The following is a 15,000-nucleotide window of genomic DNA, read 5'->3' on the forward strand; positions in this document are numbered from 1 at the left end:
TTCTATTTTATTATTACTAACAGCAGTGGAAGATTTTGCTTTTAACAAAATCAAATAAAAAAGGAAATTAAAAGAATCGTTTTTGGCATCAGAAAATGGGTACAAATTTTTCCGGTTCTGATACCGATTCTGATATCTCTAAGTGTTCCGATTTTTCTGATTCCGAATAATCGTCCCGACGCTAATATATATATATATATATATATAATTATTTGTTTTTGGAAAAAGAAATCCAGCAGAGTGCTCAATTATAAGGAAAATCCGAAAATAAGAGCTTATTTATTTATATTTTTTTTTGTTTACAGAAAGTTTTTAGATGAGACAATTGAGGTGAGTATTGGCTGACGAGAACTTGATATGGGTATCTAAAACGGTCCTAGTTATCTGGTTTGAAACCGACGGTACCAATCACTTGTCTCATCTAAAAACTTTCTGTAAAAAAAAAAAAATATATATATATATATATATATATATATATATAGAGAGAGAGAGAGAGAAAAAAAATATTTCCATTATTTTCATCATATATATATATATATATATATATATATATATATATATATAATCTTTTCTATCCAAAGAAGGCATATCTCCACTTGGAATGAAAGTGGCTACTATTTGGGATCATGTCTAACAGGGGATTATGGGGAGTTGAGCTGCGCCATGTATTGTAGACATTACATTTATACTTTTGCATGTTAGTACAGTCCAGCAGGAAACGGGGTATTCTAAAGTCTTGCAGTCCGAGGTAAGAAATTATTAGAGTAGAAGGCTTTCCGGCATTTAGGGACCTCAACAATGAAGGGGTGTGATTTTGCTGCTTATTGTGGTAGTCAGGAGTATGTATGTTAAAAGGACGCAAGTACTATGAGTTTATGTTGATCTTTATCATTTTTAGCAATAATTTGGTATCAGTTAGCTCTCCCTATGAGTGAGGAGAAGTTCTCTCCTTTAAAACTGAGTTGTCACCCAACATATATATATATATATGTACATATATATGTATATCAATAATAAATAAGTATATATATATGCATATATATATATATATATATATATTTTTTTTTTTTTTCCGAAAAGTTTAGATAAGACTAGTCATCGGTACCATCGGTTTCAAACCTGATAATATGCAACCGTTTTAGGTCCCCATATCAAGCTCTCATCAGCCGATACTCATCTGTTAATAACCGGAAGTGAAAACGTACACATACATTACAAGATCTCTTGCAAATCTCGTTTTCTTTTAAACCTTAAACGATAAAATTTTCAAATATTTGTTTAATATTTTGAACGCCAAAGAAAGGAAGAGGATATATATATATATATATATATATATATATATATATATATAATGAAATTATTGCATAGTATTGTAGTTTCATAAATGATAATCCCATGAAACTCCGGTGTTTAAAAAAAATAGTGCTCAATAACAAATAGAGCTGTATTATTGCATAAGTTTCTTTATTTATATAAACATTATTAGCTACATATGTGCATACGTGTTTCAGCTGCAATCACTTTTTAGATCAAACCAATCCTCATACCACGAATATTAACTAGAATGATTCTCATCTGATTATTTTTAATAATCGTGTTTCTACATAGGTTCTCATTAGATCACAGAAGTTAAGTGATATTGAACCTTGTTAGTGCCAAATGGATGACTGCTTGTAAATTCAAGATGATGTATGTAGAAGGAAAATGAAACCACTCCATCAACACATACAGTCCTGAAGGTGCTTTTAGAAAATGATTCAGCATAAATTGCTCATCCATATGTGCACTGACGCAATACAACAACAATATCCTGGGCCGAAGTTCTCAATCATGTGGTGAATCTCTCTTGATTGATCATGTAATTCGTTCATTCATTTATATATGTTAGCAGGGCTATCTGGCATTGCTCAGAAAACATTGTGAACCAATTACCATTATTGTTGTATTTACATGTGGAAAACAATGTACAGATATTATAATATAGAATAGATTTATTCTGATAGGTACAATAATAGATGTCCGTGTCAGGTAGCAACAACTGCTAGCTGAGTTGGCTGGTAAGCTGCTAAGTATTAGTAATTATAGTAACAAGTCTAGTAGTAGCAATAATAATATTAACAGTAGTAGCACTAGTAATATTAACAGTAGTAGCAATAATAATGGTGGCAGTAATACTAATAGTAACAAGTATAGTTGTAATCATAAAATAAAATAGATTTATTCTGATAGGTACAATAATAGAAGGCCGTGTCAGGTAGCAATAACTGGTAATTAAGTTTTTCCATTTAAATATACGTGAACCATAGTCTCAGGGCCGAGCCACATCACAAAAATAATTTATTATCATTAATAAAAAAATTCTCTTTCTTTTTCTGTGTACCTCAAACCAAAACGATATTTCCATGAACAGTGTTTCTTTCCAAGAAATCATGGGACTGCTTCCATGCTGACTGCAACGTGGTCGTTCTCAATTCCAATGTCAACAAAATCACACGGCTCAATTACATTGATATGCCTTTTCGTGGTATAGATTTATTCTGATAGGTACAATAATAGTCGTCCATGTTGAGTAGCAAGAACTGGTAACTGAATTGGCAAGCAAATTGCTAAGTATTAGTGATAATAGTAACAAGTGTAGTAGTAGTAGTAGTAGTAGTAGTAGCAGCAATAATAATGGTAGTAATAGTTACAAGTATAGTAGTAATAATAATATAACAGAAGTTGTAGCAATAATGATGGTAGTATTAGTAATAATATAAACAGGAGTAGTAGTAATATAAATGATAGTAGTAGTATTAGTAGTAGCAAGTGAAATAGTGAAATTAGTAATAGTAGTAGTAATTTTAAAACAAAATAAATTTGTTTTATTTCCTCATTTGTTTCTGATTTGGCGTATGTGTGTGGGGGGGTGAGGTGAGGGGGGGGTATTGTTAGGAATTATAAACCAATTATCCCCGGATGTGAGATGTGATTCACTTTTAAAACCAATGTTCACTTTGTCTCTTGCGCAAATAAATGTTCTCCTGTCCCCTGATGACTGATGCGGTCAACTTCTAGCCTCATGTGGACACCAGCCTCCATTATCTGAGATGATTATTTTAATGAAGCTATCATTCTCAACACAGTTAAAACATTTGGTTTTCATTTGGAGAGTGCGCGGGGCGGGGGTGGGGGTGGGGGGTTACAGGAAACTCTTCTTTATTGTTTTTGTTACGATTATTTGATTATTTGAGTAGGAAGTCTGTATCGGTTACAGTTGTATAAACCAATGGAATGTTTATAACGAACAACCCTACCTCTGAATCATTATAACCATAAATACAAAAAAAAAACAAAAAAAAAACAAGATATATTCTTATATATAAGGTAGAATGCTAGTCTACAAAATCAAGGCTGACTTTACGATTGGGTTCGAATTTCCTGACCTGCAGTAATTATCACTAGGGCTATGGCAAGAGAATATTCTTATCATTGTCTTGACTCTCGAGTATATATCCGACTCAGTTAATCAATCGAGAATCGCATCACTTTATAAAAAAAAAACATATAAGATATTAACTGATATATACTCGAGAGTCAAAATAATGAAAAAAATATTCTATTAGTCATAGCCTTAACTATCACTTCCTACATTGATGATTGCTTAAGCATGAAACACTAATGTCTGTAGGTATAAAATAATTATTCAAATTTATTTCACACTATATATTAGTAGCAGGCTACCCACTATTGTCTGTTCGTAAAATACGCTTAAATATGAAACTTTATTTTATGCAGATTTTGTATTTATTATTATAGAGCCAATTAAATATGAGATTTTAATTTATGCAGATTTCGTGTTCGTGAACCAATTATCTATTGATTATTATATTGTACCCAATATATAGCAGTGATTTTAAAAGTTAAAAGAATAAAATGACTTTGGTGCCATCAGCTAGAATCGAAATCAAAACATTTAGCATTCTAGCCTTAGTTATTACCATTTGGGTTATTGTCAGGTGAATAAGGAAACATAAAAATTTAACCGACTTTAACATATGAATGTATATTTGCATATGCGCACAAAGACCTTTTAAGTTGATTTATGCCTGCTAATTTCCAATTTTTTTTTTTTTTTTTTCAATTTAGTAGCTATTTTTTTACGGGTTAGAGACCAAATTGAATTGTTTTTTCACAGGTTCAAATTCCCTAAATATCAAATTTCAAGTCTGTAGACCAAAAATTTGAGAGAGAGGAATTTTGGTAAAGATGGTCCTGAGACAGACAATGTTACTTTTATATATATACTAGCAGGGCGCCTGGCATTGCCCAGTCGTAAAATACGCTTAAATATGATATTTTGATTAATGCAGATTTCATTTTGTATTATTATATTGAACCCAATACATAGTAATGATTTAAAAAGTTTAAAAAAAAAAAAATGACTCATGCGTCATTACCGAGAATCGAAACCCAAACGTTTAGCTTACGTTATGTATGCATATTCGTAATGCCGGCATTCGACCTTCACCTGGCAAATTTCATTTTCTTTTTTTTTTTTTTTTTTTTACTTTTTCACACTTTTGTACCAATTTTCCCAGGCTAATACTCAAATATAAAGTTTTGCATGGATTCAAATACCTTATATATGAAGTTTCATGTCTGTAAACCAAAAACTCTAGGAGGAGTTTGGTAGGCAAAATTTTTTAAACAAAAATATATACATATACATAAATATATATGGAAACAATTTTGTGTTTATTATAAACGTTTTACAGAAATATTATGCAAGTATAAATCATGTAGAATATCAGTATTAATATAATTACAGGTAATAGTTAACTAACGATGATCATCCCATAAGAATTCGAAAATCTGTTTCTGAAACGACTCATGGCACAGTGGTTAGAATACTTGAAAAGAAAAAACAATTGTGAAAGTGATATTCTGAAGGTTGAAGGTTCAATTCTCAGTGTGGGTGATTGAAAAATACAATAGCGAATTACCTAGGCCTCTATCCAGTCATGGCTGGTGGAACTAGAGCATGCTACGCCCAATGAAGTAAATAAAGCGTTCCGTTCAAAATTCCATCTCAAGATGAGACCAGTAGTCCGAAGAATCCAAATAATAAGAGATACATTACTTGCTACAAACTGTTTAACATATGCCAGTATATGAAAAAGGAGAAGGATTAAAAGAAGAAGACAAATGAAAATCCAATGAAGAAGAAATAAAACGAGGAAGAAAATGAAAATGTAAAACGAAAAAAAAGATAAAAATGAAGATGGAAAATGAAAAAAAAAAAATGAAGATGGAAAATGAAAAAAAAAAAAATAAGGAGAACAAAAAAATGAATAAAAATGAAAAAGATTAAAAAGGAAAACAAAATAAAATAAAATGAAAAATAAAACGAAAAAGAATAAAAATTAAGGAGGAAAACAAAAAAAATAAAAACAAGAAAGTAAAACAACAAAAAAGAAGAAATAGATTAAAAGAAGAATTTTTTAAAACCAACACCTTGCAAGTTTAGTAAACGGTTACTTTCTGCCATATCTGTTTCTTTTCACCTGCAAAAGTTAAATCTTTATCTTAGCTTAAAAGATGAAATCCACCATTTTTTTCTTTCTATTTTCTAATTCATGTTTTGCTGACTCATGTGCCAATTCTGAGGTAACTTAAAATATATACAGACACCCACTTATATTTATATACCTGCCTTAGGATTGAATTTCAATTTTTTTGTTTTTTTATAAAAGGAAATATTATGCTTAGTCTTTACAAATTAAATCTTCACATGTAGCAAGGTGGGCTGATCTAATATATGATATATATATAGATAGATATTGAGATTACTTTTTTTTTTAAATCTTATTTTACCTTCCCATAATTCATCAGCAACCAGTTTCTTTTCTTTCTCACATTCAAAACGACTTTTTTTACTGTTTGATATGCATCGTCATGTCTGGTTAGTGTCGCCATTATTTTTTCTTCTCTTGTCGTTATCAAAAAAAAAAAAAAAAAAAAACGCCCTTTTTTTTTTTCTTTTAATTTATCATTATTTTCCTTTTTCTTTCTTATTTCCCCCTTTTTAGATTCTCTTTTTCTTTGCCACTTTCTTCCTTCTATTTTTTTCTTTACCACTTATTCCCTTTTGCTCCTCTTCTTTCCCCTTTTTTCATTACCTGTTTTTCCTTTTTTTTCTTTACTTTTTCTTTTTTCCTCTGTCTCCTTCTTTCTCTTGTCTGTTTCCTTTTTATTTTGCTTTTTTTCTGATATTTTTATACCATTCTTTCCTTCAGATCTCCTACCAGTTTACATTTTTGTTGTTTTTAGTTTTGTACAATAATATGTCATATTGCATAATCTGATTGTATATTCCAGTTAAATATTCCTTGCAAAAGTCTATTCTTAGGAACTAAGAATTATAAGTCGAATGAGTAAGGTGCACGCAAGTGTGCAATGTTTCCTTTTAACAAAAAACAACAAACGTCCTTCATTAACCTCCAGCACTAATCCTAAGTCCTGGGGGAGGGGGTAAAAAAAAAACTATTTCTGTACACCTTTTTTCTTTTCTTTTTTTTAATTTTTGAGATGAGGATTAATTATTTGTATTATTTGGATTCTTTGAACTACTGTTCTCATCTTGAGCGTCATTTTCACAACTCAGAAATCTTTCTGTCGAACTTGAAAATCTGCACGGAATTTTGGACAGGACCATTTATTTAATCCGTTTGAAATTCTGTGCATATTTCCAAGTTTGACAAGATACCCCTGTAGAAGGTCAAATATTCCATTTGTAAAATGATAAGGACAGTAGTCCGAAAAAAATTCAAATAATATGAATATTTCTTTTTCTTTTTTTTTTGGTTTTCAATTTATTTAGAAAAAATCGAAAACATTTTTTCAGAATTTCTTCTTTTTTTTTTGCCAATTTTAGAAAATATTAATTTAGAGGTGTTTTTTTTTTTTCTTGTTTTTTTTTTTTTGCCAATTTTAGAAAATATTAATTCAGAGGTGTTTTTTTTTTTTCTTGTTTTTTTTTTTGACAATTTTAGAAAATATTAATTCAGAGGTGTTTTTTTTTTCTTGTTTTTTTTTTTTGACAATTTTAGAAAATATTAATTTAGAGGTGTTTTTTTTTTCTTGTTTTTTTTTTTTTGCCAATTTTAGAAAATATTAATTCAGAGGTGTTTTTTTTTTCTTGTTTTTTTTTTTGACAATTTTAGAAAATATTAATTCAGAGGTGTCTTTTACTTTTTTATTTTGATTTTAGCAAAACAAAACAAAAATGAATCTGATTTGAGATTAGATATGAAAAAATTGTGTTATTGTCTTTGGTCCATGAAAATAGACTTTTCTGTATTCCTTAAAGATTAACAGATGCATTTAAAATAATTTTTATAAGGATTTAATCGTATTATTTGTCTTCTTTGGACTACTGTTCTCATCTTGTGTGTCATTTTCACAATTTTTCGGTTGATATAACTTCTGATCTTCTTCATATATATTCTGTCCAACTTGGGAATTTTTCTGTCGAACACGCAAGGAACTGTGGTGTAATGGATTAAGTATTTGATAAAATTCTGTTGCAATATCACACGTTTCTGGAGGTTGAAGGTTCAATCTTCAGTGTGGGTGATATTCAAAATACAATTGTGAATTACTTAGGACTTCTACGCAGTCACGGCTAATGAGAGCATGCTACCCCCGTGGATTAAATAAAAGGTTCTGCTCGAAATTCCGTGCAGATTTGCAAGTTGGACAGAAAGATTCCAAAGTTCAACAAGGTACATTGAGTGAAATGTGAAAATAACACTAAAGATGGAATACTGTTGCCATATCTGGGCAGGAGCTGCTAAAAACAGCCTATCCTGCCTTGACAGAGTACAATATAGACTTCGTGGCTTAGTGGGGGATGCCCTTTTCTCTACCCTACAACCTCTCTCCCACAGAAGAGACGTTGCGAGCCTATCCTTGTTTTATCGTTATTTCCATGGAAGGTGCTCGTCTGAAATCCAATCTCTGGTCCCCCCCTCGCCAATCTTTCACGAAAAACACCCGTCTAGCTGAATCCACTGTGAAAAATTTCCCCCACTCTATATCTGTGCCTAAATCAAAATGCGGATTCCATGAACAAAGCTTCTTTCTTAGAGCTGCACGCCTGTGGAACTCTGTTCCGTCTGCCTGCTTCCCACCAGACTACAACTTGGATGTGTTCAAGTTCAACGTTAACAAATTCCTAATGAACCGCCCCCTTAAGTAAACACTTCATCAAATCTCCACACTAACGTAATGTACTTGCAATAACCCTTATCCTGAGTGGCTTCCGGGCCTTGATAAGTGGTGATCTCTGTGTAAAAAAAAAAAAAAAAAAGATGAGAACAGTAATTTGAAGAATTTAAATAATATGAATTATCAATCCTCATCTCAAAAAATCTGGAAACATATGGTGATTTAAGTTGGAAAAAAGCAGTTGGTTTCTGCTCTTGTGCTTGTAAAGCATCCTACTGTAAACTCCACAACGTGGACGCATGAGCATAGGACGGCCTAGATCCACATACGTCCAGCAAATTGCACATGGCGCCAACTGTGATGCTGAAGATCTGAGACAGCTGATGGAAGACAGAGAGAATCACATAGATAAAAACGTAGATGCTGTTATTTTCCACCCAAGAAGTCAGATTTTACCGTCTAAGGTTTTCCCTGTTGTGCCTCTGGCCCTCATCCTGCCATCTTGGAAAAGAAAGAGAAAGAAAAGCAAGTGCAAAAACAAAAACATATTATTTACTTCGAAGACGACTGCACAACATGGTAAAGAAAGTTGCAATCAAAACCAAACAAAATCTGCTGATTACTCTTATCATTGTTCACAAGTAAAATGCATGGATGAAATATAAGAATGTTAATCATTAGATGAAAGCACTTGGAGAGGAGAGACCTCCACTAAACCCATGGTGATAGCCCCGTCTCTCAATTGATCAAAATTTAAAGCTGAATCGCGTTAACACACTATAAGATCACTGAAGTTAAGCACTATTGATTAGTACTTGTTACCTCAGTCAAAAAATACTATGGCTTACAAATCACCAAGTAACACTCTTCTGAAGGTTGTAGGTTCAATCCTCAGTGTGGGCGATACTAAGAATACAATTTCAAATTGCTTAAGATGTCTACCTGGTCATAGTTGCCCCCTTGACATACCAACAGTACAAGGAGCAAAATCTCACCCCTTCATTATTGAGGTCTTAGTTGCCAGAAGCCTTCTGCTCTAATGGTTTTTTTCTCCCAGACTGTTAGACTTTTAATTCCTTCCCTGATTCTCTGAATACTTTGACATGCAGAAATTTAAATGTAATGTGAACCGACATCTTGCTACTGAACTCCCCACAGTTAGACATAATCCAAAATAGTAGTCCCTTATGTTGCAAGTGGCAATAGGCCTTGTTTGGAGTGGAAAAAAGTACCTAAAAGGGGTGAAATGGATTAAATAAAGCGTTCCATTCAGATATCCCGTACAGATTCCCGAGTTCAACATCATGGAGAATATTGGAGGTTACATCGGCCGAAACGTTGTGAGAATAACATCCAAGATGAAAACAATAGTCCGAATCAGTGAACCTCATCTAAAAAACTTCAAAAAAATAAAAAACATAGTACGTTAATATATGTTTATAATTGTCCTTACACAAAAAAATTGCGAAGAGCTAGCAGCAGACCAAAGTTGCTGGTGCAATAGCCTTCACAAAGGCAGAAATAGAGGCAAGGTTTGAACAAAAACATTGCGAAAGGCACATGCACTACTTGTGGGGGAACCTTTCCACACTGATGAGCATGGAATGTTGCAACACTGTAGGATAAAGCACCGAGACTCTCACTAGTCATCTTCAGCTATGAAGGACTGCATGATGATGATGATGATGTGTTTTTAGTTCCACACCGTCAATATCGGCAACGTAAACCTGAAACTTTCAGATCATAAATGCATGAGTTCAGTCAGTTTGCACCCCCCCACTTGATCCATTCAGGCGGAATAATAAAAAACAGAAGGCATTAGTTTTGTACATGTCCTACCAACACCAGCTGTGAAGGACTGCATCATGATGATGATGATGATGATCCTCCTCCTCCTCCTCCTCCTCCTCCTCCTCCTCCTCCTTACAAATACTAGATGAAAATTAATAACCAATGAAATTTCTGTGTTTAATTGTTTGAATTTTTTGCTCAAAAGCTAGCGTTGCACACACACACTAGCAGGTAGACCCGACGTTGCTCGGGATTAAATGAGGCTCCACGAATGTTCCACACTTCCAATACCATTGAAATCAGTGAAATTGCCATTTTTCAATCAAATCAATTAATTGCCTACTCTAGTCAAGTATCCACCATGGTGAATTAAGAGGAAGCATCACATGCCTCCCCACAGTGATTAGTCAACAATACATTGCAATCTACATTACACTGTAGAGAACCTGCTGTTTTTATAAAAATATTTTTTATATATAATGTCTTGAATTAAAGTTGGAAACACAAATGTCAAGTATCGTGGTTCAGTTGTGCTCTAAGCAGAAACATTCATTTCAAACCCCCCCCCCTGTCTTATCAAAGAATCTACTGTTGATTTTATATGCTGGATCCTTCTGTTTGCATGGCAATAAAACTTCTCAAATGCACTTGTGATATTAGACTGTATAAGGGTGTTAACTTTGGTTAAAATCGAACTGTTCCTTTCTTCAATCGGATTTTTTCGATTATCATTTTTCAATACTTATCAGATGCATACCAATATATATATATATATATATATATATATATATATATATATATATATATATTGGACTCTCCTATCAAATCCTGACACTATGAGGTTTTGGCAACTAAATTGTCCGAAATCCACAATGGTGATTTGTTTATAGTAATGAAGGCTTTCTGTAGCGCTGACCACACTTTTTGGAGCCACTGCTAAACTCGGTGCCATTGATTGCCATAAGACTACCAGAAAGCTTTCTATTCTAATAGTTTCTTCTCTTAAACAGCTAAACTTTGGAATTCCCTTCCTACTACCTGCTTCCCTGGCTGTACTGATATGCAAAAATTTAAATGTAACGTAAACCAACATCTTGTTAATCTTTCCTAGGCATGGTCCTAAATAGTAACCCCTTACATTCAAGTGGTGATATGCCTTGTTAGGGGTGAACGTGAGTAAAAAAAAAAAAGAAAAAAAAAAGACAGAGCAGACAATAAATCTCAGGTTTTACATAAGATTTTTCCTTTCTCTAGGGTGTCCAAAAAGTCACTGACGGGTTTTGAACTTAGATTATTATTTTTTTATTTGATGATATCTCTCTGTAATTTTAACACAATCTGACTAAGACCATGAGAAAATGCAACAGTCTTTTAAATGTTGCCCATTTTCAGCTTTGCATATTTGTGCTCTTTCCGAAAACATTATTCTTTCATGACAGATTGCAGAATCTCTGGATTGCGATTTAACTCCCCTATTTCGTTCATGATGTTTTCCTTCAATTCTTGCAGGATTTGGGATTTGTTAACATAGACATTTTGCACACCTCAAACCCTGCAAGAATTGAAAGAAAACATCAGGAACAAAATAAGGGAGTTAAATCGCGAATCGCAATCCAGAGATTCTGCAATCTGTCATGAATAATGTTTTGGAAAGAGCATATATATGCAAAGCTGAAAATGGGCAACATTTAAAAGACTTTATTTTTATAAACAAAGATTGTTTGACTTTTCCCTTTTTTATTTTTAAACTTTCACAATGTCTTAGTCAGATTGTGTTAAAATTACAGAAAGATATCATCAAAAATAAAGAATCTATTTAAGTTCCAAAAGTCTTCAGTGACTTTTTGGACACCCTGCACACACACACACACATATATATATAAAATATAAAGCTGACCGTCTGTGTGTGTGTGTCTGGTCACAAATAGGCTCCTATATGGTTGACTATTATAGAAAACTGATCACATATAATGATAGAAGAGTTATTGAGACACAGGAATGGGTATGTTTGATCTGGCATAATGATGATTCATTAAAATTGTGGGGTGGTCCACAAAGTACGGAAATAAAAAATTAAAAATTAAAAAAAACGTTTACAAGTGTTTTTGATATAGATGTACATAAGAATACTTTGATAAGTATGTTTTAACTTAAATAGGGATAGTATAATAAAAGTGTGGGGTCTGCGTTCGCGCCTGGCCTCCATAGAATGGAAATAGGCACAAACTTTAATAAAGACTTTTCATATCTATCTGCGTAAGTATACTTTGATAATTATGTTTCAGTTTGAAGAAATATGGTATGATAAACTTATGGGGTGTTCGTTCACGCTTGAATGGATATATGTCACAAAGTTTAACAAGGTGTTTTAATATAGATCCACAGAATATTGTGATAAGTATTTCAGTGTGAACACTTATGGTATAATAAATTATGGGGTTTATCTATTTTATTTTTACTTTCATCATATTTTGCTTTGGTTTTGATACCCCGGAATTCGAAGCTATCTCTTTACAACCCTTCCTTTTCATAACCTATCATACTTTCATAAACCAGAGTCCATTTTCTGTAGTCTGTTTTTGAACCCAGTCAACGACGGGTACTTTTGCTAGTGTGTGTATATATATATATATATATATATAGTGTTCTTTTCTGTTTATTAATTTATCTATAAGTAAACATTGTATTTGCCTAAACAACGTTAACTCTAATAAATATACTGACGGATGTGAAATCCATTTACTTATTTCCTTTCGAATAGAGATTTAGGAGATAAGGTAAAATGTAAACAAAAAAAAAAAACAGAAATATCTGGAAATAAGAAAAGTGTTTCGTTGGTCACGTGGTATAATTGATGCAGCTTTTAAAGTGATTTCTATGCTTCTGAGTTGGAGGTTCGAATTATGTCCGAATTTAATTTTTCTCTTTGTGGATTTTTATATGTCCCAGCCCCCTATATAATTATTATCCATTCATTTAACAATAGTATTTGCGTGCACTAAACACGTTACCCTTTAAATGACAGTTTTTACTCTAAGTATATATAGCCTTTGTAGACTTCAAAATCAGCTTCGAAATCTAGTAGGTGATGCCTTTTTCTCTTCCCTGCAAACTATTTCTCATAGAAGAGACATTGTGAGCCTGTCTCTTCTCTATCATTATTTTCATGGCAAATGCTCGACTGAACTCCAATCTATGGTCCTTCTTGTCAAACTTTCACAAAAAAAAAACACTTGACTACCTACAACTACTATATATGATTTTCTTCATTCTCTATCTGTGCCTAAATCTAAACGCAGATTCCATGAGCAAAGCTTCTTTCCCAGAACTGCCCGCCTGTGGAACACTGTTCTGCTGGCCTGCTTCCCGATTAAATAGAACATGGTAGCCTTCAAATCCAATGTAGACAAATTCTTGTTGAGCCATCCTCATAAATATTTAAATTCTACCCAATTTACAGCATTAACGATTACTAGACTACCACCTTACATTCATTAACCCTTATCCTTATCCTTTCAGGCCTTGACAAGTGGTGACTCCCAAGTAAAAATGGAAGAAATATATAGTCAGAATCCATTATTTACTTAATTTGTGGATAGATAAATAGTCTCACACACACGCACACACACACACACACACATATACATATATGGTCACCATGTTTTTCTAAAACCCGGATCTCCCCACCCTCATGGCTGTTCTTGTTTGTGTTTAGTTAATTTGTAGATAAATGTGTTCCCGCCCTTGTATTGGCTGTGGATAATATTTGTAGAATTTGATTACCATTAGTTTGGCAAGAGCTGCTCCTGATTCCACGGAAGGTTTTAACTTATAAATGTCATTATTTTACTTATACGAAGGGTGTTCACGAAATGTTTGCAAATAATGTCTTTTTCGACTTTAATGGTAAGCATTGTTTTCTTTTGTCGTACACAATCCGATTAATAATTAATTTTTTTTCATTTTGACTAATTTCTGACTTGACTGCTGCCCACTCCCCATATTTATTTTGCCTTTGGCCATACCCAAGTGTTATTTCTATCTTGGGCGACACCATTCATCCCCATATTACATCCTGATCTGATTTATATTTTTGCTGTCCGCATTCAACTTCCACTCCCATTTAAAGACTGACCGGCTTGTTTTTGATTGACCGAGAAAACAGTGGACAGTCTGACACTTAGCAAAGAGTTGGGAGGGTTTTACTAATTTGTCCCATTATCATTTTTTTTTTTTTTTTCAATTTTTTTGGGGTGTTTGTAGATCTCTCCTTCATTACTTATGTATATTTATCTGTAAGTAAAATTTCATCAAAACCATTGGGTACTTTTTAAGTAGGTTTAAAGCCATGGAGTGAATGCGGTATTTTGGTGAAATAATCTAGCTAAGAACAAGCAAAAGTTTTTGTTGTCCAAAAGAATGACACTCGAATCCGAGCCCCACCCTATCAAACAAGGCATAATGACTAAGTCGAATGGAAATTTTGTAATTTTTTATTTCACTGAATAAATTAGCCTTAACTGATTTAATAGCGTTAACAAATAATTATAAAAATGTTCATTATATATGTTGTTGAACCCCAGGATACGTTTTTTTCGAACCCTGGTTACAGCTTTTGCTCCTCCTTATCGTGTTATTTTAATGTTATTTAATTATATACATGTGTATTATATATTGTACTGTATTTTGTTATTAATTTTTAATGACGTATCCCGGGGTTCTACTGTGTGTGTGTGTGTGTATATATATATATATATATATATATATATATATATATATACGGCATAATCACGTTGACACACTGGTTCCCGACAGATCACCAAAGTTAAGCAACATTGAGCCTGGCTAGTACCAGATGGGTGACCATTTGGGAATTCTAGGCGCTGTATGTGCTTTCCGCTTATCTCGGCATTGTTTCCAGTCGTCCTGAACCTCCAATTGCCACTGGTATTCAACAATGTCGATTCAAGAGGTGTGGTTGGAGATTGCGCAACTCTT

General features: G+C 32.9%; 1 protein-coding gene and 1 pseudogene across 50 annotated transcripts in view; both read left to right on the top strand.

Moving 5' to 3' along the window:
• LOC145291925 (tensin-3-like) overlaps positions 1–15,000 on the top strand; it is a 1,436,242-nt gene that overhangs the window by 1,252,882 nt on the left and 168,360 nt on the right. The gene's annotated exons all lie outside the window — the stretch shown is intronic.
• On the top strand, positions 14,778–14,894 carry LOC145292649 (5S ribosomal RNA; annotated as a pseudogene).

The sequence above is a fragment of the Euprymna scolopes genome, chromosome 13 (assembly GCF_053919585.1).
Source record: "Euprymna scolopes isolate OS-2025 chromosome 13, ASM5391958v1, whole genome shotgun sequence".
NCBI lineage: Eukaryota > Metazoa > Mollusca > Cephalopoda > Sepiida > Sepiolidae > Euprymna > Euprymna scolopes.